This window comes from Chionomys nivalis, chromosome X (genome assembly GCF_950005125.1).
Source record: "Chionomys nivalis chromosome X, mChiNiv1.1, whole genome shotgun sequence".
In the NCBI taxonomy this organism is placed as follows: domain Eukaryota; kingdom Metazoa; phylum Chordata; class Mammalia; order Rodentia; family Cricetidae; genus Chionomys; species Chionomys nivalis.
The window spans coordinates 97,680,036-97,698,032 of record NC_080112.1 but is presented as its reverse complement, the minus strand read 5'-3'; positions in this window follow the sequence as shown (position 1 = coordinate 97,698,032).

Sequence of the window (17,997 nt, the reverse complement as noted above, 5' to 3'; positions counted from 1 at the left end):
AGAAGTTACTGACTAAGTCATTTTTGCCAATTATAAATTGAAGTTTACTTTTCTGTCTTCCTCAATGTTCAGCTAAGTGGAACGAATGATTTTCAAAAGGAAATTTATTTCTGGTCTTTGAATTACCAGCAGGTGGCAGTGTGACACATTCCTTCTATAGAAGTGAAGTAGCAGTTTTTTTTTTTTTTTTTTTTTTTTTTTTTTTTTTTTTTTTTTTTTCTTTCTCCCCCATCCCTGCTTGGCTGTCTCCAGAGCCTGAAATTAGAAGGACGAACTGTTTTTCTTGTCACCAGGCTGTGATTGGCCTAATCAGACCCTCTATGATGTGTTAGTTATGAATGCTCCTCGGCTCAGGGACTCATTGGATCTTTCTGTTTTTCTTAAGGAGAGACTGCAAAGCATAGCTCAAGTTACTATCTGAGCAGTTCTTCACAGTTAGGACTTCAAAGTCTAAAGGCATAGAAAGGCCATAAGGTTGGCAGATTTTCCTTCTGGCAGTCCCCACCCCTAGCCACTCTGCTTTTAAAATGCTTGCTTCCTTACTGGCATCTAGTTCTCACCAAGGTTTGAATAGTATCTAAAGCGTCCCCAGTTTATCTTAATCTTACTCAGAACCTTTTTGTTCATTAATAGAACATATCCAAGGTAATCTCTAGGACAGTTCAGGGTGCTAGGTTTGGACATAAATGAGCATAAGGCTATTGGACCCGATCCTCCTAGCCATCTAAATCGCAGAACTACCACTTTCTACTAACATAAGGGCTGACGCACATTCCAAATCTCCATTCCTCTTCATTTTTCCCACTGCTGACATCCTTCAACCTTTTATCTTTGCCCTCACGTACACTGTACATGGCTGCAACCCGAAGCCTCTGGCTTTCAACCACTCCTCTGCTACCACTCATCTTCCATAACATGTGCTGGGGGAGTTTTAGATTGTAGGTTTCGTGTGATTTGTAAGTATTTATCTAGTCATCTAATAAATATTTATTGAGCAACTACTTGCTGTAAGATAGTAAGATGTTAGCCAGGCGATGGTGGCGCACGCCTTTAATCCCAGCACTCAGGAGGCAGAGGCAGGCGGATCTCTGTGAGTTCGAGACCAGCCTGGTCTACAGAGCTAGTTCCAGGACAGGCTCCAAAGCCACAGAGAAACCCTGTCTCGAAAAACCAAAAAAAAAAGATAGTAAGATGTTTCCCTATGAAACAGACACCTTTCCGTACACTACCACACATTAGATAAAATTCAAGTGTCTTGTGGCACACGATCTGTGACATGTCCAATCCTTCTTGGTTTATTCCCTAATTCATGTTCCACAACATACTTGTTTATGCACTATTTTTATAGAAATATAAAATATTTATGTCATGTGGACATAGATATAAAAATGTCCTCATATATATGCATATATATGTTTTCAAGCATATCACATATGGAACATATTGTATGTTTCAGGTGCATTTCAAAGCAACATAGTTTAGCAATATAGTATACTACAGAATATTGTATCTTTTAGTGTCCTGATAATGTTGCTGACCATGAACTGAAATATGGCACTACCCGGTGCCATGAGAGAGTGTCGTATCACATGTCAGTAGTGTGGAAAAAGATCAACTTTCAAAATTTGAAGCATGCGTTTTCCAAATGAATATTCTTGTATTGAAAACTTGTAAGTTGAAGCATTTTAAGTTGAAGACTGTATAAAAATCCACATTAGCCCCAGGTGATATCAATCTTGTTCTGTAGCCCTCTCATAGAGCATACACAAATCATCCTGAGTTATTTATCATTCTGAAAAAGAAATCTTCACTTCTGAGCTCTGGATATTTCATCTTCTGCTTTGCTTCAGGTGTAAATCCTTTCCTACTTCCTCTTTGTCTTCATAAAACTGCTCATATTTAAAGACCTACTTCAAGCCTTGCTTTCTCTGGGTAGGTTTCCTTGGATTCCCCCTCCACATCCTGTTCTTCCAGCTAGAAGTAATTGTCTCTCTTCCTCTGTGTTCCTGTCACATTTTGTTTGTGCTTCTCTGCTAGAATTGGTCATATTAGGATTTAGTTATTTGTATGTCTTCCCTTTGTACTATATCTATGAACTTCAGGAAGTCAGAAATTGTTGCTTTGAATTTTTTGTTTGTAATAGACAGCCTTCCACATCATAGTTGATCAATAAGTCCATATTAGATGGTAAATACTTATAGATTGTTTAACCCAAATTGCTTAAAGAGCAGAGTGTTTGTGGTAGAAAGTTATTGAGCAACCTGAATTTCCTAAGCATCATAGCTGGCAATTTGGAATGATGGCTAAGATGGCTGAGTGCATAGGCTTTTGTGTTTTGACAAGAAGGATTTAATAGTGTTACCTCTGAAAGTCCATCTTCATCAGCAAACACATATAGACACACACACTCACTCACCCCTGCTTCTGCTTCCACTGCTGTCCATATGTCTCTGTCCAATTCCTTGTTCTGTGCATAAGAACCTGGAAGCCTTGTGGAGGTGCTCTCTGAACCCAGTATTTGCCAATATCAAAGGGTATCTCTAGATATATATTTTAAATTCTCTTCTTCAGCCATGTACTTTTGCCTGTTCTTTTCTTAATTGTTTCTTTATATTTTGGAGTAGAGCTTGTGGATGGTACTAAAATGTCATTTACCCACTTGTCCTGCTACTTAGAAAATAACAGGAAACATTATTTCTAGTGAATGTCATGACCAGGATGCTATAGGAAAACATTACCAGAGGCTGTGACAATTTGTTGCCAGAATATCATTGTGTTTGCAATTATTTTCTAGTCTGAATAGGGCCTTTCTACTTCCTCTAAGAAAGTGTGAGTTCAGACCCCCATGTTTTGAAGCCCAGGGTGTAAAGGTTAGCTGCTTGCCTATAAAAACAAAAGGATGAACAGCTCTGTCCCCGGCATAATCTTGCTTTCCTCTTTCCTAATGTGATTTTAGGAACTATTCCACTGTACTCAATTCTCTGAATATTTAGATAAGCTTTGCCATACTCTGACCTCTTACTGGTGTTACTCAAAGAGACTTGTATCATCAGACTTCTTGGATTCTCCTGTGCACATTTCATGGTGCCCTTTTTGGTGCTCGTAGTGAAGGCTTTGTTTGCCATTTTCACATTCTTAAATATTTATACTACTTTGAATGTCCACTTGGGAAGGCAAGAAACCAAGAATGATCTTTTGCATTACTTTGCATAAAATTAACATGTTGATTTTTCTACAAACCCATAGGTTACAGATTAATTTACATAAACCTGACATTCAGGAAGCTCAACCTTTACCTTGTCAAAGAAAATGAAATAAGTCAAGACAATTGAGAGCAAGTATATATTTAAAGCACCAGAAAATGAAATATGCAAAGGGTAAATCTTTTTGTTCTAATCAGAGAATCATCATCATCATCATTATCTCCTCCTCCTCCCCGTCCTCCCCGGCCTTCTCGTCCTCCTCTTCCTTCTTCTTCTCTCTTTAAAGACAGGTTTTTGCTAGGTAACTGAGGCTGGTTTTGAATTTGAGATCCTCCTGCCTCAGTATCACAAATGCTGAGAGTTACAGGCATGTACTAACTCACTCACAAAATCTTAATGTATAAAGGCATCAGAGTTATTTTGTTCCTAATTTAGGAATCCCACTGAGTGTATACCACAGCAGTGATGATCCAGAGGACAGATTCATTTTCAGAACAAAATATCCACTGAGGCAGATGCTTTAATTTTGGAAAGCTTTTGATTATAGGGAGCAAATCTGCTCTTTTATACATTTCTGTTAATGGATCATATCTCTGCCTCCTGCAATCAATCTAATCCATTTTAATCAGAATTTGTAGTTGATGGATAAGGCTTAAATAACTCCACAAATGTTCATAAACTGAACAAAAAATCGTTTGTAGAAGAAGCATGCATGAGTATTTGTATGTATCTGTAACCTTCACAAAAGTTTCAAGGGTGCTCTGTGATACTTCTTTCTGGTCATATCCATTAGCATGTGGCTTATAGAGTTAATACAAAGTGCTCAGATAGAATCTGGATTTAGATTACCGCTTTGTGGTTGTAGACTTGCTATTCTTACTCATTTCTTTAAACATGTCTTCAATGAGTCTTTGTATTGTTCCATTTTCAAGAGGATAGCATTAGCTTTACGCTCAGCTCCTGATCATGTTTGTGCTTCCAAACACCTTATCTTCACAATTTACATAAAATGAGGGTGATCTCTGCTTAATTATTTTAAATTTTTTCTCTTATTTTAGGGGATTCCATTCCATATATCCCTCCTATCTCTCTTTAAAATTTTGACCTCCTTTTTCATTAGATGTTGTTAAACACATATATGCATGTATATATACATATATATCACTAAATACATAAATACAATCTTGATAACATTAATTTTATTGAAATATAAACACTTCAGTCATATTTAATGTCCCTTTAAGTGTCCTAATTTGTGCAAATTTCTATACTTGTGGTCATTTCAGGTATATGTATAGTAACAAAATTTAGACTTTCTATCTAAGTTCATTTCCCTCTATTTTCATTCATGAAACCTTTTCATATAATATAATTTTAACATATTCTTTTTATTCCCCCAGATCCTCCACACCTCCATACCCACCCAACTTCATGTGCTCTCCGTTTCTATAAAAAATACAAAAGCAATGAACAATCCCCGAACCAAAATCAATATAAATAAAAACCAGTAAGACAAAAAAAAAAAAAAAAAAAAAAAAAACCAAACCAAATCAAAAAGCACACAAAAGCTGTGATTTGTTTATTGTAGGCCAACTACTTCTGGGCATGGGGCCTGGAATGTGGTTGACATATCCATTGTCACTCCATTGGAGAAAACTGATTTTTTTTTGTAACACAGAAGCTATCGATTGGGTAAGCTATCAATTGTGTCCTCCTCCACTTCTCAGTGAAGGAACTTTATTTTGAACTTAGGCAGTTCTTACGCATGCTGACACATCTTCAGTGAATTCATATCTGTATCATCAGTCTTGGAAGTGTCTGGAAGTCTGTTTCTTGGATCATCTAATACCTTTGAATCTTACAATCATTTACCTCCTTTTCTACATAGAATCCCTGAGCCTTGAGGGGAGGGGTTGATGACAGCATCCCATTTAGAACTGGCATTTTCAATGTTTCTCACTCTCTATACATTGTCCAGTTGTGGTCTCTGTGTTAATTGCCATCTACTGCAGGAGGAAGCTTCTCTGATGAGGGCTGAGGGATGCACTGGTTTGAGTTTGCTTCCTTTTTAAATTTCCTCTTGTTTCTTTTCTGTCCTATGTCATAGAATCTTAACTGAGAATACTTGCCATTATTTTATTTTATATTTTATTTTATAACTTATTTAATTTATCTATATAGTATCTCAAACTTAGAAACTAATTTAAACTTAAAGCCTGGGTTGCCTCTAACTCAAGAAAATTATTAACTTTTATTAATACTTAGAGAGTTCTTATCATTTTCTTTGTGAATATCTTGAGATTAGGAAAAAATATCTTTAAACAGACCATTCAGATGCATCTAATTCAATTTTAGGAAGTTCTGTGTTATCTTGCACTGTATGAAAGCTTTAAAATTGATCTCTTTCTCTTATAATTGATCAGAGACTGTACCCTTATACATAACACTTAATAAATTTAATATTTTAATTATATATTATCATATGAAGTAAACCATTTATTTTATAATGTCTAGAAAGAAATTGATTTAAAATTTTAATTGCATAGTTTAGTTTGGCATTTTTTTAATAATGAAGTTCATAGTAATTTATTGGAAGGGCATACCAAGTACAGATTTCTCTGAAAGTCCATAGGTAAACATGTGGTTGTTTAGCAATAACCTTGGATTTGGGTGTGGGAAATCAAAATCTCAGCTGCATTTCAATATGTGCAGAAAGGAAATGAAAATAAACTCTGGTATGAAAGGTTACAAAATCCGTAATTACAGTGTCTTGGAATAGGGAAATCTAATGATGACTGGAAAGAGATGAAACATTTTTGATTATGAAGAGCTGTCTTCTGATTTCAGTTTAAAATGATGATTTGAGATTAAGGGTGACATTTGCTTTTAAGAGAATCATGTCTTACATTGGTTAGAGATTCTCTTACCTAGGGCAAGATCCTTAACCACATGATCTCTTGAGTTTACTTCAATTTCTAAGTTTCTACCCTTGGGCAAAAATTTCTGTATCCCTGATATGCCAAGGCTGGCATGGACTTTTTTTTCCTGATTTGCCTTTCATCTTGGAGTTTTCAACTTCGTTCTTAATTATGTATAAGACACATTTCCCTCTTGGGGAAGAATGCAGATGGAAGGAAAAAGCTCTTTTGTTGAGTGGCCAGAATGACTGCCATTGAATATCTAAGTGGACATTGTCCCTTTCAGCTTTGTTACCAGAGAGGCTGTGTAGTTATTTCAATTTTGTTTTCACATCTCAAAATAGTTTTTCCAACTACTGTGTATGAATTGCCTTCAGATATCATGGTGTGATCTAAATAATTCATTTTCTATTTTAAATTTCAGTATAATATGCTTCTTTAAAATAGTCAACAACAAAATACCCAACACAGGTTTATACTTAGAACTTATTTATTGAGCAAATCAAGGTGGTAATACATTTTGACTAAAAATCACATTAAATCTATAAAGAAATGGAAATTTACTTTGGCTTGTTTTCAAACTGGACATGTAGACACAATAATGAGAATTCAAAATGTGTTTATGTACATGCCTATAATAAATCAATAGTGGATAGGTGCTTAATGTAGGTGATTAAAAGAAAATATTCAAAATATTCTCACTTAAAGCATCTGTATAGATCCAGTTAATAAAATGAAATCCTATGATCATGAAATTTCTGCTCTAAATGTCCCTCAGAGGTCATTTTGTCAAAAGTTTTAATTTCTACTTTAATCATTCTTACACTTATGTTTCAGCTAACATAGTTCCGAAAGAGTGTCACTGGACTCTTTGGGGAAGAACTAATAGTGGATACTAGATAAGTATTTGTTAAATAAATAAGTATATGAATGTATTAGAGGTCTTGAGGATCCTGTCAGAAGTTACATTGTCTCAAAGTTATTAATATCATTGTTAATAATTATGTAATCTGGGGTGGGAAAGTGAATACAATCTGTTTAAATATTATGATTGTTTTGATTGCAGTAGAATGACTTTTTTTTTCTAGAAATTCACATACATGATTGCCAAACTTTCCCATGCTTTAATGGAGTCTTTTACCCTTTTGTATTAATTTTTTTTCATTTGTTTTACGTATGGACTACAGTTTTCCCTCCCTTTTCTCCTCCCAGTCACTCTCCCAACTCCCATCTATTCCCCTCCCCATCCATTCCTTCTGTTTCCATTCAGAAAGGGGCAGGCCTCTTATGGACTGGAACAAAGCATGACTCATCAAGTTGAGGCAGGACCAAACTCTTCCCCATGCATGAAGGTTGGGCAGGCAACCCAGCTTGGGAATTGGGTTCTCCTGAGTAAACTTGGGGTGGGAGGTAAGGGAGGTATGAGAACACGAGGGATCAGATTGGGTTGGACAGGTTGGGGTGGGACAGAGGGAGAAAATAATGAAAGAGATATCTTAATGGGGGGTATTTTGGAGTTAGGGAGAAACTCCCCGGAATGCACAAGGATGACCCCAGCTAAGATTCCTAGCAAGAGTACATAGCCATCTACTGTAATCAGATTGGTGATTATCCTAGTTGTCATCAGAGAGCATTCATCCAGTAACTAATGGATTATTTTAAAAGTGGTTTGTCCTATTTGAACCGAATAAAAATATAGTTGTTCCTTGTTTTTATAATTGCTAATTACCAAGCATTGTATGAAAACTTTTTGGCTGCTAGTACTTCACTGTGAGGAGTTAGCTATGCTTTAGTAAGACCAATTCTATAGAAAAGAAATGACTTGTGTTGCATACCCTGTTTTCAACTGAATTGTGTTTCAGTACTTGGGATTTCTCTTGCCATATCCTAACCCAGTGCAGAGTCATCTACTTGTTCTTCCTCTTCTGGCAAAGCTGCACCCTTGGAGTAGAATTTTCCCTTTACTGGCAGCTCACATAGGAAGACCTCTGTTGGTTAAGTGCTGGTGAGGGACTCTAAATACTTTGATTCTAGTATTATGTACACTAAAGTTAAATCATACTATGTTTATGAGCCCTAGTATTCTCAGAAAAAATAATGAGGGGTTTGGATTTCATTTAAATTATTTTGTGTGTGTGTGTGAGGGAGAGAGGGAGAGAGAGAGAGAGAGAGAGAGAGAGAGAGAGAGAGAGAGAGAGAGAGAAAGCGCCTGTCTTACACTATATTCCAGGGTAATTTGGAACTCAGTGTGTAGCCCAGGATGACTTCAAACTCTCAACAGTCTTTACCTCTTAGCTTCCTGAGTGCTGCAGTTATATGCATGAATTCTGTAAACTAGGGTTCATTGGAGTTGCTTCAGGGCCTAGCACAGATGTCAGAAAGACAGACAGAGTAAGGATTATGGTTTCTCCCACTCACTTCATACCATAGTAGTTTTACTTCACTTTTTTCAGTTATAATTTTCTGAGTTTGGTTTAAAGTACATTAAGTGACAAGGAGAAAGTGCATCATTGATGTAAATTAATCATTAGGGTAATTGAAATGATTTTAACTGCTGTTTCATGGTCAAGGATTTTGGCTTTTGGTGTTGCTGATTAGATTGAATTGATCATGCAACAGTGTGATTAATGGCTGTTAAGACTTTATCTTTTGGCCACCTGACTGCATTTGCTCAGGTTAACTCTGTAGAATTTAAAGATATGGGAATTATGAGCATTTAGTAAAAAGACAGAAGACAGATTATATATTAGTTGCTTTTCTATAACGTTGCTAAGACATGACCAAGGCGATTTATAGAAGGAAGGTATTGCTTTGACTTATGTTTCTAAAGGGATAAGAGTCTGTCATGGAAAGGAGACATGGCAGCATGCGCAGACGTGGTGGCACTAGTGGGAAATCAAAAGCTTACAGTTTAAACCACAAACATGAAGCATAGAGAGTGAGCTAGTAATGACATGAATCTGTAACCTCTCAAATCCTTCCCCCAGTGACATATTTCCTTCACGATGGTTTCCTGGAACACAAACACCAACTGGGGTCCAAGTATTCAAATGACTGAGCCTATGGGGGGCATTCTTATTCAAACCAACACTGACTGCTTTTCCTTCTTGCAGAGAGTGAAAAGGGGGACAAATGGTTCTGATAGGACACATGGAGTTCTTTGAATACACCCTTCCTTCTTCCCTCCTTAGGCCTGGGACTAGACTTTCTGTAAATTGTTTGCCTGTATACTGAAAATTAAATTGATTCATTCAACAGTGTCATTCCTAGAGTGAATATTTTATCATTTTATTGTTAAAAAAACTTTTCAAACCCAATTGATCCTTCAATGTAGGATACATGAGTAGTGTTTCTAATAGCAAGGCAGGGAAACACATAGTATGCAAAGATGGGTCAGGGAAAGGGAGAAATATGTTGTTGGCCTTAAATGTAGGTTTTATTTTAAGGCTACTCATTGATCTATGATCCAACGTGTCATGGGTTATCATTGAAAATACCAGCTTCTTATTAAGACTTTTTGTTATTACTGTTTAGTGTTGAGTGAGTATGGTGTTCAGGGAGTAGAGTCATGTGACTCACCAGTCTCATTCTAGATTCATAGATGAAGAGCCAGAAGACCAAGGAGGAACTAGTGAATTTCCCTGAAGTTCCAAGATAAATTGGTAATAGAAGTCAAGGGTAGAGGTAGCAGTGAAGGAGATTTAACAACCCCTCTCTTATATTTCATCACTGCTTCTAAAATCAATGACAAAGGCCAATAAAGCCCTTTACTAAACCAGTAGAAAGTCTTGATTGGAAAATGTCAATGGTGGCTCCTGCCCTAACCTAACATTTAGGGTCATTAGGACAGCTCACTCTGGCTTGACCATATGGGAGCAATTTTACAAATGATTTAAGCTTGTTGTTGGAACGTAGTTTTAGGAGATGTTTGAAGAACAGTTGTTATACCAGTATTAATATACAACACATAAAAAGTTGAAAGTGTCATCATGGTAAACCCCCCCAAATTATTCTTCTTAGTAAAATGCATCTTGTCCTGCCAATAGGGATGATTTATATTTAGAATTAACATGGTGTTGCTCCTTCAACACTTCAGTTTGCTTAAGAAGCTGGGGGCAACACTGAAGTTAGAAACCAACATAGCTTCTATCTTCCAGTTTCCACTCAAGGATTAGCATGATTTTGCTTAAAACATTTAAAACACTCTTTAAGTGAAGGGAGTGGGGACAATGAAAGGATGAATAATGACTGGTTCAAAGTCAACTTTCTAGGTTTATTTTTCAATAAATATGGATTAATCAATTTTTGCCAGATCCCAGCAAGAAGTAAAAGGATATTCTTTGTGATTCTTATAATTAACAGAAATGAGTAACCATGAAAGTCTACTTAGGTTTTTACCTGCATTCCTTCTCTTTCAAGAAGACTACCATGATTAATTAAGAACTAGGAAATTGTTTGTATTCCACTATAGTTTAATCATGGATTTTGATTATTTTCTTACCGTATAAGTTTCATCCATTAGTACCTAAATTACATATATGCACTGTGCTTACCTGTTTAATCCAGTTAATTTACTGTATTAGTTACTCTTTTCACTGCTATGACAAATATACCCAAGAAAAGTCTCTTAAAGAAGGTGTATTTTAGCTTAGAGTTTGAAGTTATATTCCATCATGAAAGCAAGAGTGGAAGACAGCTGGTCACTTTGTGTCTGTAGTTAGGAGAACAGAAAGATGAATGCTAGTGTTCAGATCATTTTATCCCCTTTTTTAAATCTAAGATATCAGCTGATGAAATACTGTTACCCATTTTTAGATTAAGCCTCTTTGCAATTACTCTGGAACCAGACTCAGTGGCTGAATCAAGACCCATGACTCCATGAATGTAGATGGAAGTTTCTGCTCTACCCAGTCGCATAGCTATTCAGTCCCAAATACACATGCACAGGCTTATATTAATTATAAACTGTTTGGCCTATTAGCTTAGGTGTATTATTAAATAGCTCTTACAACTTAAATTAACTCATAGTTCTTGTCTATGTTTAGCCACGTGGCTTGAGTGACAAATCTTTACAATGTACAAGAGCATTATCCCACAGCATTTCCTCTTTTTTCTTTTCAAAACAAGAACTCTGAATTTAATCTCTTTTGTTTAGCTTTTTTCCTGACCATTATCCATGACAACTTGTAACCAACACTCTAAAGAAAGACAAACATACATAATCTAATTTTCAGAGTGTGGGCATAGTTTGCTAGGCTACTTCATACTAATTGGGGGTGCTGATAATCTTATAGGAACCCAAAGAAAATTTAGGATTGTGGTTGAGTTTGGGCTGGAGTATTCTGTGAGTCTTGACCATCACAGTCAGCAACATTGAAACTGTTCTGGATGCAGAATTCAAAAGAAACTGCAACAGGAGTGCTTTGAAATGTTAGATCATCTGGGCAATTTATCCCTATCAGATTTTTCAGGGGGTCTTCTTTGATTATACCTTTGTTTTTCTTAACCAAGAATGAATTCATAGCCTCTCATTTCCTACAGAAAGAAAAGCAACATCACTTTCCAAAATAACATATCTTTTGACTTAAATTTGGAAGACAAAGCATTTTCAAAAATATATAGGTTGGATTAATTCATCAGCATTTATAATCAAATGTCTTTTGGCAGCTGTTGCTTCTTCAGCCATCAAACAATTCAACGACAACACAATAACATACAGTATCCAGATTCTCTATGTTCCATCTTTATGCGGCTTATTTTATTTTTCTTACTCTATTTATTTTTAAGGACTTTTCCTATCCCATTTCTGTTCTCTCCCAAGCAGACATATATTTTTAAACACAATGTGAACAGTTGAGTTTTTTTTTAATCTGAATCTGTCTTTACTTCATATCTCTATCTTTTTCTGATCACACAAGTCTTTAATCTGCTAAGACGCCTGGCTAGGATTAAAGTGGCAGCTTTGACAGCTGGTTCCACCCATTCCTTGGCTTCCTGAGATTTTAATTTCATGACAAAAGTATTGGTGAGAGCCACATTTATTGCCACAACTCTGTGGAGTTTCTAGGTTCATGTTACCACCAAGAAACATGTTGCTGGGTGCTAGTAAATACCATTTAAGTGTTTAGCGCCAGAGCCTCTTAAAAGAGCTGCCATTCCATTTTTGCTGCTAACACTAAGTCTGGAAACCTTTCTTAAAGAAGTCACATCTCTGCTTGCTGTCAGCAAACAGAGCCTACTGGAGTAAATATGGTTACCAAGAAGCTTTGCTTGACTCTGATTAATAAAAACTGATGCACAATTAATAAAAACTCAGACAAAGATATTGGGGTTCAGCCTGAAGACCAGAAAAGCAAAGCAGCAGCTACTGGCTCATACCTTGACTGCAGTCTGAAAATGGTGATCCTGCCTCTAGGAAACTTCAGAATGAGACTGAAAGAGAACTGTCTCCTTGCATTTTATAATTCTATTTCTGAGATTAAGGGTATGTACTACTGATGTGGGATATTCTTCTGTATATGTGTTGCTTTTATTGGTTGATGAATTAAGCTGCTTTGGGCCTATAGCAGGGCAGAATATAGTCAGACTGGAAGAGGTATATATAGAGAGTAGGTGGAGTCAGGGAGACAACATGTAGTTGCCAAAGGAGAAGGACCCAGACTCTTAACCAGTAAACCACAGCCTTGTGGTGATATATAGATTAATAGCAGTGGATTAATTTAAGATATAAGAGCTAACTAGAAATATGCCTGAGTTATTGACCAAGCAGTGTTGTAATTAATAAAGTTTCTGTGTGATTATTTGGGTCTGGGCAGCCAGGAACAAAAAAGTGTAAGAGCAGTTTCCATTTACAAAATGGTGCCCACCATTTGGGGTATGGAACCACGTGAGACCTAGGAAAGCTTAAGAATAAAAGGAGTGCTTCTAGGCCCACAAAAATGGGAGCCCAAGTGCAGCATCTTGGTAACTGCATATTTTCAGACAGACTCTGTTTGCTGGTGGTGAGCATAGGCAAGCCTCCTTTAAGAGGCTTTCTGACTCAGACTTAGCAATATAAACTGCATGACTTCTTTAAGAAGTAGCTTCCTAGTTAGTGCTGGCAGCACGAACTCTGGTTCTTTCAGGAGGTACGTCACTTAAATGGGTCTTGTGAGAAGCATGCTACTAGTTTGTTAATGGCAACATAGACCTGCTGCATACCTTGAGCTGTGGCAGTGAGCATAGCTAGCAGAGGCAGTGAACACTCCTCCACCATGTTGGATGTGATGAAGCAAACAGGCAGGGCCTTGGAGTCAGTCCTAGCCATGCCTGCTTAGCATTTAGGGAAAAAAAGCTCTCCTGGTCAAAAAAATGATTACATAAAGATGGAAAAGACACAGAGAGTCTGGATTATCTGGGTTATGTATATTATTATGTTTTCTTTAATTTTTTTTTACTATGAATGAACTAAGTGCAGAGAGACATTTCATTGTACAAACTGGTAAGCTAGACCACCATATATATTTTAAAGGTATCTTGACTTCAACTCTACAACACATGGGCACAGGAGAACACTTCCTACGTATAACCCCAGCAGCACAAACACTAAGGACATCATTGAATAAATGGGACCTCCTGAGACTGAGAAGCTTCTGTAAAGCAAAGGACACTGTCACTAAGACAGAAAGGCAACCCACTGACTGGGAGAAGATCTTCACCAACCCCGCAACTGACAAAGGTCTGATATCCAAAATATACAAAGAACTCAAGAAATTAGACCGTAAAAGGTTAATCAATCCAATTATAAAATGGGGCACTGAGCTGAACAGAGACTTTTCAACAGAAGAAGTTCAAATGGCCAAAAGACACTTAAGATCGTGCTCAACTTCCTTAGCAATCAGGGAAATGCAAATCAAGACAACATTAAGATACCATCTTACACCGGTCAGAATGGCTAAAATCAAAAACACCAATGATAGCCTCTGCTGGAGAGGTTGTGGAGAAAGGGGCACTCTCATCCATTGCTGGTGGGAATGCAAACTTGTGCAACCACTTTGGAAAGCAGTGTGGCGGTTTCTCAGGAAAGTCGGGTTCAACCTACCTCTCGACCCAGCAATACCACTATTGGGAATATACCCAAGAGATGCCCAAACATACAACAAAAGTATATGCTCAACTATGTTCATAGCAGCATTGTTTGTAATAGCCAGAACCTGGAAACAACCTAGATGTCCTTCAATGGAAGAATGGATGAAGAAAGTATGGAATATATACATATTAGAGTACTACTCAGCAGTAAAAAACAATGACTTCTTGAATTTTGCATACAAATGGACGGAAATAGAAAACACTATCCTGAGTTAAATGTTTTTTCTTTATAAGAGTTGCCATGATCATTGTATCTCTTCACAGCAATAGAAATTGTAACTAAATCAGCAACTAAATAGCCTGTCATTGTTGGGATCCTCTGGGACCTTCCAGACCAAAAGGTTCCATGGAGGTATCCCATACCTTGTATTGAGATTTTCATAATAACTTTTGTTTCTGGGAGGAACATTATCTACCCATTAAGCATATTTCATTCAAAGGTTTTTGTTTAAAAACTAAAGTATGGTTTTTTTGTTTTGTTTTGTTTTTGTTTTGTTTTGTTTTGTTTTGTTTTTTGGTTTCTATCCAGAAAGAAGACATGCTATAATTTTCTTTATTGAAGTCTGCATGTATCTCAAGTTTAGAAATAGTAAAATAAATCAAACAGACTTTGGCGATGGACGGGTTTCAATGTTTACATAGATTCTTGGCTTATAAATCAGATTCCTCTACAATGATGTTAGCAATAAGAAATTTGAGATTGCAACAGTATCAGCTGCAGGAGTTCCCTGGCAGAGGTTTTGGGGCTCCTTAGGCATACTATCACATCATCTGTGAACAGCAACACTTCCATTTCTTTCTTTCCAAACTGTAGCACCTCAATCTCCTTTAGCTGGCTTACTACTCTATCTAGAATTTCAAGTACTGTATTGAATAGATATGGAGAGAGTGGACAGCCTTGTCTTGTTCCTAATTTTAGTGGAATGAAGGAGAGTGAGCACGAGCAAGGAACTCAGGACCGCGAGGGGTGCACCCACACACTGAGGCAAAGGGGATGTTCTATCGGGAACTCACCAAGGCCAGCTGGCCGGGGTCTGAAAAAGCATGGGACAAAACCGGTCTCGCTGAACATAACGGACAATGAGGACTACTGAGAACTGAAGAACAATGGCAATGGGTTCTTGATCCTATTGCACGTAATGGCTTTGTGGGAGCCCAGGTAGTTTGGATGCTCACCTTAATAGACCTGGATGGAGGTGGGTGGTCCTTGGACCTCCCACAGGGCAGAGAAACCTGCTTGCTCTTTGGGCTGAGGAGGAAGGAAGACTTGATTGGGGGAGGGGGAGGGAATGGGAGGTGGTGGCGGGGAAGAGGCAGAAATCTTTAATAATTAAACAAATTAATAATAATAATAATAATAATAATAATAATAATAAAGGTATCTTGACTTCAAAATTTGAGTCTAAAGATAATGTTACTTTGGAAAAGAGGTTTTGCTTTTGTTTCTACAGTGGATAAGAACTGTGGATTCCTTCCAGGGTTATGTGGTTTGATGGAACAAAATCCCCCCAAAAGATCTTCATGAACCTTAAAAATACTTTGCCCAATGAACAGCAGGAATCAGGTTGGAGAAAACAACACCCAAATTTCCAAAATAATTGTTTATGAATGTTTCCATTTAAAGAGATTTATAGAGATAAATACTGTTCATTGGTATGGATCTTGGTATATTGATACAAATTTTAGGTCAATTTTGTTATATGCTTATTTCTACTCCTGGTTAAGGTATTAAAAATGGAATATATAATTAAAATGACAGATGAATAGATAGTCATTTATAATAGTCAAACTTATGGTCATGTTAATTAGGTTTTCTAGATATATATAGAGAGATATTTCAGTTATCTGGATAATCTTTAATGCTTCAAAGACCTGCAGAATATGACATTTAAAATTGTTTAAGAACTTAGATTTTTCTCAATAATGAGACATAGCTGCTTCTGGTAGCACCAATTACTTTATGAGAATGATGGGTATCAAAAGGGCTCCTCATGGAGTTTATTAACCATTTGGGCAAGAAACTGTTCTTGCCTGGACTGCTTGACAGTATGCTATATAAACTGGAAATGCAAGACCCATGGAAAAATGACTGCTTAACTTGTCAAAAGGTGAGAGAGCCATTCAGGGTTCCTGCTTCATGAAAGGGTCTGTCAAGCATTCTTCAGGGCACAGAAGAAAGTGGCTGACAAAGTGCCAATATATACAAAAGAGTCTTTCATAATTTCTGATTCATGGAAAAGTCTGCCAGCTACTCTGGGCCTGTGGGTTGAAGTTGGATGTCCCAATGTTACAGAAGAACTTTGGGTGTCTGTCCAGGCAGCGAAATGTCTCTGTCAATTCCAGAGTTTTGAAAGTTGCTAGCCATATCCTTCCTATTTATTTAGGTAATATTATATTTTTCTGGGGTCTTTGATGGAGTTGAAGAATAGATAGTTATAACTTTCCTTAGTTATGATAAAAGGTAAATTAGTTATAAATATTGTAGCTGTAATTCATGCTTGATAACTGTTTTGTATATATAATTTTATTATGTTAAAGACAAAACCTTTCTTTTTAATTAGAAAAGGGGAGATGATATAGGATGTCCTTCTGTATATGTTTTGCTTTTATTGGTTGATGAATCAAGCTGCTTTGGACTATGGCAGGGCAGAATATATCCAGGCTGAAAGAGATATATAAAGAGAGTAGGCAGAGTCAGAGAGACACTATGTAGCTGCTGAAGGAAAAGGACCCAGCCTCTTACCAGTAAGCCACAGCCTTGTGGTGATATACAGATTAATAGAAATGGGTTAATTTAAGATATAAGAGCTAACTAAAAATATGCCTGAGTTATTGACCAAGCACTGTTGTAATTAATATAGTTTCTGTGTGATTATTTGGGTTTAGGTGGCAAGGAATGAAAGAACAGTCTCTGTTTACATACCACTACTGCCTGGCTTCTATGGCAAGGTAGTGTAGCTACTAGAATTAAAGGTGTATGTCATTGTGGCTACTGGGATTAATAGTGTGTATCATTGCTGCCTGTTCTGTAAGGCTGCCCAGTGTGGCTATTTTACTTTTCTGATATTCAGGCAAGCTTTATTTATTAAAATACAAATAAAATGCCACTACATGACTCTCTTCTTGTCTGGCTAGAATCTTTTTTTTTAAATCTTCCTCAGGTTTTATGTGGAAATTCTTGCCCCATGTTGGGCACAATTTGTAAACAGAAGTTTCTGTCCCACGGCCATTCAATTCTAAAGAAACACACAGAAACTTATATTAATAAACTGTTTGACCTATGAGTTCAGGCTTACTATTCACTAGCTCTTACAACTTTAATCGACCCATAATTCTTGTTTATGTTAAACCATGTAGCTTGGAACCTTTTCTCAGTAAGGCATTCTCATCTTGCTTCCTCTGCTTCTGGCTGTGACTCACTCTCTGCCTTTCCTATTCCCAGAATTCTCCTAGTCCTATTGCCTGGCCATTGGCCAATCAGCATTTTATTAAATTAATACAAGTGACAAATCTTTATAGTGTATAAGAGCATTATCCCATAGTACATGACCCCATTGATCTTGCATATTTCCTTTCTACAAAACTAATATCACATGGATGACACTGACCAGTCCTGAAACCAGGGTTCCAGGGTTTTTATATCCCAAAATTTCAAACTGTCCAAGAGAAGTCAGGAAAGGAGCTTGAGACAAATACTCAGTTTCCTTTCTCATTTTTATTCAGTCCCATGCCCCTACATCCAGTGGTGT